Source organism: Antedon bifida, chromosome 3, assembly GCF_963402885.1.
Source record: "Antedon bifida chromosome 3, ecAntBifi1.1, whole genome shotgun sequence".
Classification (NCBI taxonomy): Eukaryota; Metazoa; Echinodermata; class Crinoidea; order Comatulida; family Antedonidae; genus Antedon; species Antedon bifida.
In genome coordinates, this window is record NC_136228.1 from 15,031,090 (window position 1) to 15,046,791 (window position 15,702).

Consider the following 15,702-nt stretch of genomic DNA (forward strand, 5'->3'; position numbering starts at 1 on the left):
AAGCTGTTATACAAATTTCAGGTCATGCAATCTTATTCCAAAACAGCTATTCACACAGCCGACAAATGGCAATCCAGTCTGGTTAACCCTCTCCTTTACCCTTTTCACACTATAACTATTTTGCAAATAGGAACAATATAACAAAAGGTTTGTTTAGCATGAAACAACAAAATGAATAAAAGATTGAATGTGAATAGAAGGCAAATTCTGCTATGAAAAACCAACAAAGTATATTTTATAGTGGAAAAACATAAACACCTTTTTGTTGGCAATTAAACAGGTTTGGGCAACTTCTTGATGAGGAGACATTTAGGTGCACATTCACTTTCCTTTCCCCATTATCCTTTGTGTATACTATACTAAGAAAGTCTGTAGGAAAGGGATTAGATGTGGCATTGCTCTCTCTCCATTTGTCTGACTTTAAGCTAAGTACGTTCTCTATTCCGCAGAGAACGTACTTAGCTAAGTATGTTCTCAGTGTTAAGTTATCCCCTCATATGTAATGCACCTTTGACGTGTCATACTGTAACTATGTCTCTTCTCTGGTGAAACCTCGTGAGATGATGATTCAGTGAAAAATAAACCACACGTTGTTCTTTAATTTCCCGTAGTTTCGTGTTATTATTTCTGTATATTCCCGAGCTTTAAATCCAGGTTACAATGGAATCAACAGGTTATGGGCCCAGCCGTTTTCAAAGACTTCTTTTTAGCGGAGATGAAGAAAAATATGAACTTTGGGAAGTAAAATTTCTAGGGTACCTCAACACGCTGAAACCACCGCTGAAAAACACGATTACGTCTACACAGCCGGAGCCAGTCACCGACGAAGATAACCATAAAAATGAAAAGGCGTATTCGGAGCTGATACAATTCCTAGACGATAAGTCGTTATCGCTGATCATTAACGATGCAACTGACGACGGAAGAAAAGCCCTATCTATCTTAAGATCTGAATATTCTAGCAAGTCAAAGCCAAAAGTGGTCCAACTTTACACCAAACTAACAACACTTGAAATGGGTGAGGAAGATTGCACATCCTTCATTATCAGAGTGGAAAAGATTATCACATCATTACAAAGAGCAAAAGAAACACCTAGTGACGCACTTCTAACAGCCATGGTATTAAAAGGTTTACCTGGAACATACGCTCCATTTAAAATATACATAAATACACAAGAAAAAGACATATCTTTTGTAGAATTTAAAACATCCCTAAGAAAGTTTGCAGAATCAGAGAAACTAAATACACCAGAATCTATTAACGACAGAGTGATGAAAGTTGGAAACCCACAAAACCCCAGAAAATGCTACGAGTGCGGATCACCTAACCACTTGATAAAAGATTGCCCTACAAAAACCTGTAAATACCACAAGAATGCCAATCACCTTGACAAGGACTGTTTCAGAAATAAACCAAAGGACAAAATAAAGAAAGCGGAGGATGGATTTGAACATTCCTTTTTCTTTCAAGCGTCAGAAAACATAACATGTCAAGATGGTATTTTAGTAGACACTGGCTGCACCTCACATGTAGTAAATGACCGAGAGAAATTCTCCAGTTTCGATCCAACCTTTAAAAGCCTTAATCATACTATTGAACTTGCGGATGGTAGCGTAGCAAAAGGTGTTGCAGTAAAGAGAGGACATGCACACATAAACCTGATAGATGAAAACAACGAGAAAGTAGAAACTGTCTTAAAAAATGCCCTGTACATACCAACGTACCCACACAATATAATGAGCGTAAGAGCTGCAACGACAACAGGAGCAATAGTAACCCTTAGTAAAGAAGAAAACACAATCACTAATGCTGGAAGAACATTCAAAATGAGTATTATTGACAACCTATACTACTTACCAACCACAAGTGCACCTAGAAAAGTAGATAAAGTAAGCCTTGTTAAAGATTTACAATATTGGCATAGAGTCCTAGGACATTGTAACTTTGACGATGTACTAAAATTAGAAAAGGTAGTGGACGGCATGGAAATCAAAGGTAGTAAAGTTAATGAAACATGTAACATATGCACTGAAGGTAAATTTGTTAATGTAAGAAATAGAGAACCAGACAAAAGGGCCAATTGTCCATTAGCCTTAGTACATTCCGATCTGGCAGGGCCAATATCACCATTGGCTAAAGACGAATTCAAATACGCCATATCATTTACCGATGACCATTCTGGTTTTGTTTTTGTTTACTTCCTCAGAATGAAAAGTGATGCTGCAACAGCTACTAAACAATTTCTTTCTGACTGTGCCCCAATAGGCAAGGTTAAGTGCTTGCGAACTGATAACGGTGGTGAATATGTCAGTTCTGACTTCAAAAGCCTAATGACAGATAGAGGTATTAAACATGAGTTTTCATCTCCAAATTCACCCCATCAAAATGGAACCGCGGAACGTAATTGGCGCACTCTTTTTGAAATGGGTAGATGTCTTTTGCTGGAATCTTCACTGCCAAAGTCCTTATGGACTTATGCAGTAAGAGCAGCGGCCTATATAAGAAACCGTTGTTTCAACCAACGCCTTAATAAGACTCCTTTTGAGACCATGACAGGGTATAAACCAAATTTGGGAAAAATGCACATTTTTGGAAAACCTTGCTACACATACATACATAACTCAAAGAAACTAGAACCTAAGAGTAAGCGTGATATATTTCTGGGATATGATTCATCTAGTCCAGCATATTTGATCTATGACCCAAACACTGGCAAAGTTCAGAAATTCAGATTGATCAAAATTATATCTGACCAAACATCTAACACCAACCAACAAACACAGACAGATGAAAGTGACGAAACAAATGTAAACTTAGAGGATAATGAGAACACAAATGAATCCCAAATTATTGAACATGAAAATACCCCAAATGTTAATTATGATAACTTAGAGGAAAATGACAACAATAGGGTAGATAATGATGATGCCCACAGAAGGTACCCTCAAAGGGAGAGAAAGTATCCCAATTACCTACAGGAGTATGAGACTGAATTTGACAGTGATGATTCGATCTATCATATGTCATGTCAAAATGTTCCCTTAACCTATACAGAAGCTACCAATTCCCAATATTCAGAAAGTTGGAAAAGGGCAATGGATGAAGAATTACAATCATTGAAAGATAATAACACCTTTAAGATAGTCACATTACCCAATGACAAACATCTCATTGGCGGAAAATGGGTATTTGCTATAAAGGAATCGGCCGAGGGTAATCACACGTACAAGGCAAGATACGTTGCCAAGGGTTTTAAACAAATAAAAGGCATAGACTATCATGAGACATTCTTGCCCACAGCCAATTTGACCTCAATTAGAACATTAATGCAAATATCTGTACAACATAACCTTATAATCCATCAGATGGATGTAAAATCTGCATACTTAAATGCAGATATCGATACCGAAATATACTTAAGCCAACCTGAAGGTTACGAAATTAAGTCAGAAAATGGCGAAAAATTAGTATTAAAATTGAACAAGTCATCATACGGGCTTAAACAGTCAGGTAGAAATTGGAATCAGCTGTTGCACAACCACTTGAAGAGTAATGGTTTTAAAAGAAACCCAGCAGACTACTGTGTATATACAAAACGCAACAAAGATGACTTAGTAATTGTTTTAATATGGGTTGACGATATATTAATTGCAGCCACAAATGAGAATGTACTTAGTGATTTTAAGACAAATATGAAAAATGAGTTTAAAATGAAAGACCTTGGGGAAATCAGCTATTTCCTTGGAATTGATTTTAAACAAGAAGCCGATAAGATAACTATGAACCAAACACGATATACACTGAAAGTACTTGAAAAATTTAATATGTCTAACTGTAAGACAAGGTCAACCCCCTGTGAAGTACAGACCGGCACCGGTCCAAATAATGAGAAAGTACAATTAGACAGATACAGGGAAATAGTTGGAAGTTTAATTTATCTAGCTACATGTACAAGACCAGATATTACATGGGTTGTCAGTAAACTCTCCAGAAGTTTAGCTGACCCCAAGTTAGAGGATTTAACCACAGCAAAACATGTATTAAGATACCTAAAAGGTACTGTAAATCATAAATTAGTTTACAGAAAATCTGATTCAATGAAATTAACCTCGTATTGTGATTCTGATTGGGCTAGTTCGGATGATAGGAAGAGTACCACTGGGTATATCTTTAGTTTGAATGAATGTAGTGCTCCAATATCTTGGAAAACCAGAAGACAGCCTACTGTGGCACTATCCACCTGTGAGTCTGAATATATGGGTCTTGGGGCTGCAACACAGGAGGCCCTTTACCTACTGCAATTGTTAAATGATATCTGTCCCAATGAGTTTAAATGTGCTCATATTTCATGTGATAACCAAGGTGCTATAGCATTAAGCAGAAATCCAGTGCAAAGACATAGGTCTAAGCATATAGATATACGGTATCATTTTATAAGGGATGTCTTAAAAGAGGGACAAATAGATATCCAGTATTGTCCAACAGAAGACATGGTGGCAGATATTTTAACTAAACCAGCCACCAAGGTTAAACTAGAGAAATTTAAAATATTTCTATTTGGAGAATAGTTGATGTTAAAATGTTACAGAAATTGTTATTGTTATATTGAATTTTGTTTGTTATTTTTGTAGTGGTTTAAGATTATGAGGTGATGTGGGGGTGTTAAGTTATCCCCTCATATGTAATGCACCTTTGACGTGTCATACTGTAACTATGTCTCTTCTCTGGTGAAACCTCGTAAGATGATGATTCAGTGAAAAATAAACCACACGTTGTTCTTTAATTTCCCGTAGTTTCGTGTTATTATTTCTGTATATTCCCGAGCTTTAAATCCAGGTTACAATGGAATCAACACTCAGCTCAAGAGACTGAGCATTAGCAAGAATAGATCCTGGAACAGCAATGCTCACAGTATAATTGTCATCTGTAACAAAGACCGTAAATAACTTACCTGTCCAGCTAAGTATGTTCTCAGCTCAAGAGACTGAGCATTAGCAAGAATAGATCATGGAACAGCAATGCTAACAGTGTAATTGTCATTTGTAGCAAAGACAGTAAATAACTTACCTGTCCAGCTAAGTATGTTCTCAGCTCAGGAGACTGAGCATTATCAAGAATAGATCATGGAACAGCAATGCTCACAGTGTAATTGTCATCTGTAGCAAAGACAGTAAATAACTTTCCTGTCCAGCTAAGTATGTTCTCTATTCCGCAGATTCCAAGAATAGATCCTGGAACAGCAATTTTGACAGTGTAATCATCAATTGTAACAAATTGACAGTCAATGCATGTTACGTTTCAAATGTTTGTTAGAATTAGACAAAACACACCCTCACAGTTTATACAAACTTATTTTCTGCATTAGACAAACATATATTAAGGCAATATATTATAAAGTACAGTTCTTCAAACTTTGTGCCCTAATGACTTTCCAATGGTGAAATGGATTGAAATACACTTTTACATAATCTTGTTGTAAATGGTTCTTTACTTGCCCACTGAGAGTCCAAAAGTATAAATGTGGTAAATATGTGACTTATAAACTAACAACTAACTTGTTTTATTTTCATCTTCCTTTTCAGACACATCGCCTTTTTTTTCTTGTTCTTTTTTACGTTTTATTGTTTTGGCAATTTTTCTGCAAAATAATTTATAAACAGAACTTTTTTTAATAGCAGCACAAAATTATTTGGGGGAATAAAACAAATTACATGTCAACAAAATAATGTTAATTCCTAAAAACATTTTTAGGAATATAATTATAATATATATAAAAAAAGTTAAAATTAAATTTGTCCTCATTTTGTTGTTGTTCAAAATTATTTAAAAATATGTATTAGGTGTTGTTTTCAACATAAAATGTTATTTTAGCTATTAGAAATACACCTTACTTTTTCGCTTTAATTCTGTCCATTCTTTGCCCTGTGAAACAGCCATAAATTATGAAAATTAAGAGGTTTCTAGGTATGAATGTCTGAATTATTTTTTTTTTTATTTGTGCCCCCGAAAATGTACATCTACTTGAAAATACTGTAGTTAGGCCTACATTCATTTAATTTCTATTTATGAAACTCTTTGCTTCAAAATGTTAGATAATAAACAAGCAAATTACATGTAATTTACAGAAAATAATTCAATACAAAAAATGAAAGGTATCAATAATAATTTAAAGATTCTTACATTTTTTGTTGTTGAATATGCCATTTTAATGTACCATAATAGTTATATCTATATATATACAAAAGGCAAACACAAAAGTTTTTCCTCTATGCACGCCGCGGTATAATCTCTGATTGGTGTGAATTTTGCACTCAACATCAATCTTGCAATGGAGGTGGTCATGGTCTATATAAAAAAAGTGTGTTAGATGCTCGTGCTCGGTGTGCGGAACCACCGCCGATTGTTTGATCATTCACTCGGTATTTTGTCTTGCGTTCAAGTTACAGGCCCCGAAAAAAGCGCACTTTGGGTGAGAGGGAAAATTCAATGCTTATTATAGCCAGGGGCGGACCCAGGAGTGTTTCCCTGGTGGCCCGGGCAACACCCTTAATTTCATACTAAATGTTGTTTCTGACAAAAAGAGAGATCGACGTTTCGGTACCATCATAGAACCATTTTCAAGATCAAGTGAATACAAAACAATAATAATTGTGTGCACTAAGCACCAAAGTTGGTGACAGGAAATGCTAATTGAGGGCTAATTAAGTAATTAGCTCCTCCTACTGAGTTAGATAAACAATTTAGCTTTGATGGAATCCGATTGTTTATTGAGTGTAGGTTTTATCTCTAAGGATAAAACAAATGGACGGTGAACTGCGTAATCACTCCAAGAAGATCTAAATGTAACAATAAATTTGATTGCCTAATTAAGGAGATGTTGTGGATCAAAGAGATAAAACCTACACTCAATAAACAATCGGATTCCATCAAAGCTAAATTGTTTATCTAACTCAGTAGGAGGAGCTAATTACTTAATTAGCCCTCAATTAGCATTTCCTGTCACCAACTTTGGTGCTTAGTGCACATAATTATTATTGTTTTGTATTCACTTGATCTTGAAAATGGTTCTATGATGGTACCGAAACGTCGATCTCTCTTTTTGTCATTAAATTTTATATTGAAATTATATAGTAAACGTCTTTTAATTCGTAATGTTGTTTCTGCCACTAAATTAAAAGTTCGATTTCATTGATATACAATATCCATCCGGACCCTGAACTTGATAGGCTTAGTCATAAAGTAGTTAAGAGTTGCAGGGCATTTTATCATTGTTGAATGTTTTGATGTTAGCTTAATTGTTAAAATTGGTAAAAGAAGTAATATAATGCTGGCGCCAACGAATTTAACGACCTTCACAACCAAATTATTTCAGACAAGAACGTATCTTTGTTACGTTTTACTATCGATCCATTTTCATATCACGCAATCCATTTTTCAACAATATAGTAGTATAATAACATTTTAATTGAATAGTGAGGGATTAGTTACAGTGTTGACTTTGAATAAACCATTGGTAATTTGCTGAAAATCCAAAATGAACTTCAAGTGTTATAATACAAACAAAATTATTCAATCAAAGAAACGCTACACATGAGAAATAGATGTCGGTCGATAAACTTCTGACGACGACTAAAACAACGACAATCGGCTAAATGTATTCGTGATTTTATTTCATCTCTGGCTTGTTACATTTTCATGACACATTGCCGGACTTCCCCCTCCTCTCGCAATGAACGGCAGTACAGATCTTCCCTATCTAGGCTCGTGTATGTAGCCTACTACGTCATTCACAAATTACCCATGCATAGCAGTGTTACTAGAGCTATGGTCTATATAAAAAGTTCGTAAACCAAATATTTATTTAATTATGACTTAATTATGACTTATTAAATATTTTAAAAATTACCTCTGGATCAAAAGGCTATGAAATGTGGAATTTCCAGAGGGCGTCATTAAGACTATAAAAGCAGGAACCGAGAAAAAACCGGCAGCATTAAAGTTTAGAGAGGTGAGTCGATAGGGTAGGCACAATTTTTAAGTAAAAGAAAATCCACGTGGTCGTGGATTACTTCAGTTCACTTCCATTTGAAATAATGAACATTTATAGGATTTATGTAGGCTATATAACTATAATATTGTTATATCTTTATAACATTTGAAGTGTTGCTCTACGTTTATTCGTTTTCTTTCATTCTTAGCGTGCAAAATCGTAAAATCGGCGATGCCACCTGTATTGTAACAATGGAAATGCGAATTATTCGTTTAAGTAAGGTGATGATAATACTATAACCTTATGCTACGTTTTGATCATTCACTCGGTATTTTGTCTTGCGTTCAAGTTACAAGCCCCGAAAAAAGCACACTTTGGGTGAGAGGGCAAATTCAATGCTTATTATAGCCAGGGGCGGACCCAGGAGTGTTTCCCTAGTGGCCCGAGCAACACCCTTAATTTCATACTAAATGTTGTTTCTGCCACTAAATTAAAAGTTCGATTTCATTGATATACAATATCCATCCGGACCCCGAACTTGATAGGCTTAGTCATAAAGTAGTTAAGAGTTGCAGGGCATTTTATCATTGTTGAATGTTTTGATGTTAGCTTAATTGTTAAAATTGGTAAAAGATATAATATAATGCTGGCGCCAACGAATTTAACGACCATCACAACCAAAATATTTCTTTGTAACAAAATTTATTTTAAATGGAACACTACAAAAATAATTCTCCGCTTCATCACTGCATGAATACCTAATAACCAGACAAGAACGTATCTTTGTTACGTTTTACTATCAATCCATTTTCATATCACGCAATCCATTTTTCAACAATATAGTAGTATAATAACATTTTGATTGAATAGTGAGGGATTAGTTACAGTGTTGACTTTGAATAAACCATTGGTAATTTACTGAAAATCCAAAATGAACTTGTGTTATAATACAAACAAAATTATTCAATCAAAGAAACGCTCTACTACACATGAGAAATAGATGTCGGTCGATAAACTTCTGACGACGACTAAAACAACAACAATCGGCTAAATGTATTCATGATTTTATTTCATCTCTGGCTTGTTACATTTTCATGACACATTGCCGGACTTCCCCCTCCTCTCTCAATGAACGGCAGTACAGATCTTCCCTATCTAGGCTGGTGTATGTAGCCTACTACGTCATTCACAAATTACCCACGCATAGCAGTGTTACTAGAGCCATCACTAATGGATCAAGCATTCACACATGAATTCAAAAATTCATCGACAAACGAAATATAGCCTATTGTATTGGACTTATAGAGTTGGTTCCGAGCGTAATGCGTTCTCTGGCGTATTTAAATCCACGCTACGTACACTGACTGCCAAATGATTCCACCAAAGAACTTATAACATACAAGTTCTTTGATTCCACATACAAAAAGTATATTCAACTAAAACTTTTATTTTTATTTCTTAATACAAAACAAATTTCTATCAGTCTAGACCTTTCTTCTCTATACGTCTTTCTACTATCATATTATATTCTCTTCTCTTGAATATCTGTAACATTTTACTACTTATACAGAACATGCAAATTAGGGGCTTCAGAGAAGGATAACATGTTCCCTCCAAAGTTTCCCACCAAAATGATACCATTTTGATTGGGTTATAAATTTAGCAGACCTAGTGTAAAGCATCCTTTATCTAACCACATGAAATCAGAAACATATTATGACACCTTTATTCATTTCTTTTTAATGTAAGGCCAATTTTTAGGCCAAATCATAATTGTGCGTATAGTTTTGTATTTCCGATACGTGTAGTACCCTATTTATCTTCATTTCCGTACGTCCGTAAATATTAGGCCGAATTTCTGTAGTAATTTATGGACGTTCCGAAATTTGTTTTAACATCTGACTTTAGCATTTTTAAATGAATTAAAATTCGAAATAATACAATTTAACGTTTTACTCAATATATTTATAGCAACAGCTTCATATTTTTTTTTTAAATTATTAATTGATAATTAATTTACATTAATTGAGTACAGTTATTAGAATGTATTACCGTACCAAAAGTACCTTCATCGGGGACTTCCCTGTGACGTTCGCATTGAACGAAAAAAAATTACCATAGATATTATAGTGTAATATATTAAATTCACTATAATCCTCTATGATTGTGATACATTATACTTCATTGTCACACATAAATATTGTAGGTAACCGCAGCGTTCCATTTTTTGATGTACGTCGGAAGGCTATACACTTTATGCATGCTGACTGCCAGTGATCGAACAATAGTCTAGCGGTGTCCTTTGCACGATTCGTTTGTGCCCAAGCTCACGATACACGCATCAATATCATGTTAAATCCTGGGACCAAAAATTCAAATTATTTTTCAGGTGAAAATCGGCAACCAATTCATTTGTAACTCTTAGAAATTTACAGACACGTATGGCTAGATGTAGCCTACGGTCATACAGGGAATAAGGTATGAGTTATTCAGGAACGAGTTTACGAATTTTTCAATTTACAAATAACCATTTGTACTGTGGGGCACGTATTTGGAGGATTCTCAGAGATGAGGATGAGGTATTGGTGATGTCAGGGATGGGGGTTCGCAGTCAGTTAAGGGTGTGTTCGCTGTAAAGGGGGTTCGGCCGAACCATAAAAACCCCCTGAGGTTTGAACGTAGTATTCTTTATTATTCTACAAATCCACCGAATAATTGCCAGCTTATTGTTGGTACAGAATCTTAATTATAATTACGGCTATTTTTTGATGCCTATCATAATTTGTTTACTCTGGATTTCCTAATTTGTAATCAAAAAGTATGGAATGCATTTTAATTTTACTTTGCAGTGCTTAGGCCTACATCAGTTTACATGAGGGATACTGTACCTACAAGTCCTATTGTATCATCGTATTCGGGATTGTCAACGTTGAACCACCTGATTCTGCTTATTTCCAGTTTATAAAACGTTACACGCCTTAACATTTTTCCCCCATATACTGTAGCTATGTTATTTTTCGTTTTTTGTCTATCCAATCCAAGTAAACCTTTGTAATGAAAGTCCTACAGTTAAATAAGTGTTAATGTATATAAGCCCATGCAGTAATTTGTATAGTTCTTCTATAAGCTTCCTACATGTACATGAATACAGTAAAGATAAAAGCGTCAAATTTGATATCTCATCAGTATTGTATTTCAGTAATAAATAATAATAATAATAACTGGTACTTGATATAGCGCATTATGCTGAAAGCCTCAATGCGCTTTACAAAGACAGAAAATTTTGAAAAATTACAAATTAAAAAGGTGGGTTTTGAGGAGAGATTTGAAGACACTGGTGGAAGTAGCCTGACGGATTTCAATAGGCAACGCATTCCATAGAGAAACGGATGCCGAAGAAAATGAACGATTTCCATAAAACTTAGTGGAGGGATGAAATATATGGGCAAGAAGAGACTCAGATCGAGATCTCAGAGACCGCTTAGGAACATAAGGTTGAATAAGTTCAGAAATGAACTTAGATGAAGAATTATGAAGAGCTTTGAAAACAAAGAGCAGGATCTTGAATGTAATTCTTTGTGTTACCGGAAGCCAGTGAAGCTGTCTCAGCACAGGTGTGATATGTTGCCTTATGGGGCTTTGAACGACCAATCGGGCAGCTGTGTTCTGGACTCGCTGAATTTTAGAGATATCCTTTGCTGGTAAGCCATAAAGTAATGAGTTACAACAGTCTAGCCTTGATGTAACAAAGGCGTGAACAAGAATCTCAGTTGATCTTGAATCCAGGTACTTCCGAATGCTTCCAATTTTACGAATAGCGTGAAGCCCAGCTTTGCAGATGTTATGTACCTGATTGGACATACAAAGCGTTGAATCCATGACAACTCCAAGGTTTCTACAGGATGACGATGGTTGAATGAAAGAATTACCAATCTTAACAGAGGCAGTCCAACACGCAGGCTTAAAACGAGAAGAAAAATGAATAAGTTCTGTTTTAGCATCATTCATAACCAGGTTGTTAGATTGACACCATGCTCTGACTTCGGCAATACAGGATTCAAGTTTACTGACAGCAGAATTACGCTGATTAGGGTTGAAAGTGACATAAAGCTGAGTGTCATCAGCGTACGCCATACACTTCACATTGTGAGATTCAATAAGGTCAAGTAGTGGGGCGGTAAATAAAATAAACAGAAGAGGACCAACCACAGACCCTTGTGGAACACCAACTGTAAGCAGAGTCGGGTTCGACAAAACATCCTTGATGACAATGGACTGGGACCTATCATTTAGATATGATGCAAACCAATTATGACCAATTCCAGAGATACCGTAACGTGATGATAGACGATGTAATAACTGCTTATGGTTGATGGTGTCAAAAGCAGCACTGAAGTCTAAAAGGACCATAAGAACCTCATTATGGTTGTCAAGTGCAATGCTAATATCATTATGCACAAGAAGAAGTGCAGATTCTACACTATGGTTTGGACGATAGGCGGATTGTCTAGTGGCAAATAACCCATTTCTATTCAGATATGATTGCAGCTGACTGGACACAACCCTCTCAATAATTTTTCCAAGGAATGGAAGATTGGAAATGGGTCTGTAACTTGCAAATTCCTCAACATCCAAAGATGGCTTCTTTAACAATGGTGTTATGCAGGCATGTTTGAGTGAAGATGGAAAGATACCTGAGCTCAGTGAGGTGTTGACAACTTTTGTAAAGAAGGGAAGAAGGGTAGGAAGGCAAGTCTTAAATAATTTAAGAGGAAGTGGATCCAGGGAGCAAGAGGTAATGGAGGCTGACTTAATGACATTAAGTAAATCATCAGCAGAGACAGGGTCAAATGTATTGAAATTACTTTTACATGATTGAGATTCAACATAATGAGGGGAGGTTGATGAAAAAGTTCTGCAATATCTCTCAATCTTATTCTTAAAAAAGTCAGAGAATAGATTTGCAAGAGTTTTAGCATCATCATGAGCTGGAAGGGGACTAGAGATGGCAGTAGATGTTAACTTGTCAACAACACGGAATAACTTGCGTTGATCACATCCTAATACCTCATCTTTGTGATACTCCGTCTTGGCCTTATAAAGATGTTCATTGTAGTTAGTGCACTGATTATGGTACAGTTGTTTGTCTACCATGAGACCAGATTTCAGCCACTTGCGCTCCAGACGTCGACGCTCCTGCTTCATTGAACGATGTTCACCTGTATACCAGGGTGCATGAGGGCGAAGCACAAGAGTGCGAAGCACAGGTGGAGAATGAGAATCTAATATTTTCTGTAACGACACATTATACCCCTTCACCATAGAATCAATGTCAGAGGCCAGGGAACATTGTGAGAGAGAATCAAGAACATCAGACTGGAATTTGACGATGTCTATGTTTTTGACATTTCGTGAAACTACTTGTGTTATGCTGGGCCCAGGACGATTAATGTTAACCTGACACTTAATGGCATGATGGTCCGAAGGCATACCATGTTGGATGGATATTTTGCTAAGCAGGTCAGATTCTTTGCGGGAGATAAGTAAATCTAAAGTATGGTTGGCGATGTGAGTTGGGTCATGGATGTGCTGATATAAATCGAATGTCTCAAGAGTGTTGAGGAACAATACAGCATCCCTGTTGTTAGAATTATCAACATGAAAGTTAAAGTCGCCTAAAATGACTAACTTGGAGGAGTTCACACTTAATGATTCTAGTAAAGAAGAAAATTCATTAATGAACATAGATGAGGTTAATTTGTTTTTGGCATTTGGAGGAACCCTATAGACAACCACAAGCTGAAAAGAGGAAGAAAAAGAAGCCAAAGTAATCTTTGAGCATTCCATGGATTTGAAAGGAGGAGACTCGCAACAATGTATCTGAATACCATCACGAACAATGACTGCAATGCCACCACCCCGGCCATGAGTCCGAGGGGTATGAACAACATTGTAGTTAGGCAGTGTTGTTTTTATATCAGCAATGGTGCGATCATCTCTACTATCACCCGTCAGCCATGTCTCCACAACAGCCAGTATATCAAGATGATTATCAATGATAAAATCACAGAGCGCAGTTGATTTGTTCTTGGCCCTAATAGATCTGGCATTCCATGTGGCTAAGTTAATCTTAGCACCCGAGTGACTGGGCAGGCGATGGCTGATGGTGGTGGGGTAGCATAAGTTGGTAAAGTTGACACCACGACCTGCTTTAGGTAAAGAATGCTGGGTAGAAAGAACAGGTATAGGTTTCCGAATAGTAACTCTTTTACCAGCCCTACAGCCACGGTATGATCTGAAAATACCGCATTCTTTCAACACCTGATATGTAGAGGGGGAAATCCATTGTCTACGACAATTTCGAAGTTGTAGTAGCGTACCCCTACTATACACACGCAAGTCAAAGGTAGATACAGGGCTAGGCCCAGTATAGAGAGATGGATAGACACCAAAGGAATTAATGGGGCTAGGCCTAGGCCAGCATAGCACAGGGCTAGGCCTAATGTTTACATCAGGTTGAGGGGGCCAAAAGGGCTTACCAACAGTGAACCATTCAGAACAAGTAGGCTGTACTCCACCAGTTTGAAGCCTACAAAAATCACTACTAAAAACACTAAAATGAGAAGCAGAAGTGAAATATTGAGGAAAATAAGTCATCTTCTGGATTCAATGTTGAAACAATTACATTGAATCAATAAAAATATGGTCAAAAAAGTGGAAATTAATTAAAATTTCCAGGAGCAATGTAAAGGCAGCTATAGCACACAGCTCAGCGCCAAAAAAAAAATTGACTGATAAACGGCTACTACCTGTGAGGAAACATATTTCTGTACTGCATGGTAATCATTAATTAAAATAATATTTAATTATTTGCCTATCTACAGACGTACCATCATTTTCAAAATTCTTTCAATATTTTCTAGCAATACTTTCGAATTCGTAAATAACAGTGGACTTTCTTTTTGAACTTCAGATTACAGACGTACGGAACACTTGCAAGTGTGTGTAAAATGTTGTATTTAATTTTGTTACGATGAATTTTACTGACCGCAACATTGCATATTTATAATTAGCATTTAGCTTTAGCCTACCATAACTTTCTTTCAATCCTTTGTGTACAAATGGATTTAAAACATAAAAAATGAGACTTCAATTGCAATTCTTACATATTATTTTACATACGTTAGACAAGTTTTCTCGGCGTGGTTGAAATCAGCGGGACTCACACCCGTCGAAGATGGTTACTAATGCTAGTTATGTATAAGCCACAAATGGGTTTTTGGTTAAATTTATTTTGTTATTTTATAAGTAAAAACATTCTTTTTTTTTCTATGAAAGTGATTAACTTTATTAAAACTACAAAATAACCTATTCAAAGTCCGATTTAATTAACCGCGGTGTTAATTAATCAATACCTCTTTAAGAAACACAATTAAAACTAAAAAATGTCCATACTTTAAAACAGCAAACTTTCATGGTGAGTGCACAAAATGACGAATAAACGTCTTTGATGATGATAGAATTGTTTGCATCCCTTTCGCACCCACAAGTGACTGCAGCCCTGAGTGAGAATTAAATTTACAGGAATATTGTTATAATTATAATTACTAGATGGTACGCGAGCGAAGAGAGTCGTGTCGTGGTCGTGTCCACAGATGGTTCTCGAATACACAGTAAGTTCAGCGTAAAAAATGTACGTACCGCAGGACTA